The following is a 504-nucleotide window of genomic DNA, read 5'->3' as shown; positions in this document are numbered from 1 at the left end:
GGTACTAAGCCTAGGTGTGATTGTTAATGGAAAGCCGTGTAAGATATGATCATGGTTGAGTACGGATGACCTGACCTCTGGATGATGGTTCAAGGTGTCGGAACTAATCTGATTAAGGAATGCATCGGTTGATATAAACAAATCATATCTGTTGTCTGGGTTAAGTCCCAAGGCCGGTCAGGCCAGATGATGACTCATCAGTTCCAAGTCATGTGAGGATGGTTGGTTGATTGACTTAGGATCTAATGAGATTTGTCAGTCCAGAATATGGATTGGGTACTATTGCCTATAAGGCAAGAGGATGTTTGAGTGTGCATGAGCCGATAAAGGCCAGATGCATACCCTTATCCTTTCGAAGACTTCTCAAAGGTTACTTATGTTTGTGGGCATGGTTGGTTGAATGACTAAGTACCTAGGGGAGCTGTTTGATGCAGGGACAAAGATAAAGACCAATAAGAGACTCAATGAGTTGAATGATTAGTTCGAGTCAATGGAGGACCGATG

Source organism: Brassica napus, unplaced genomic scaffold (genome assembly GCF_020379485.1).
Source record: "Brassica napus cultivar Da-Ae unplaced genomic scaffold, Da-Ae ScsIHWf_1454;HRSCAF=2044, whole genome shotgun sequence".
NCBI classification, from domain to species: domain Eukaryota; kingdom Viridiplantae; phylum Streptophyta; class Magnoliopsida; order Brassicales; family Brassicaceae; genus Brassica; species Brassica napus.
This window is presented reverse-complemented; position numbering follows the sequence as displayed.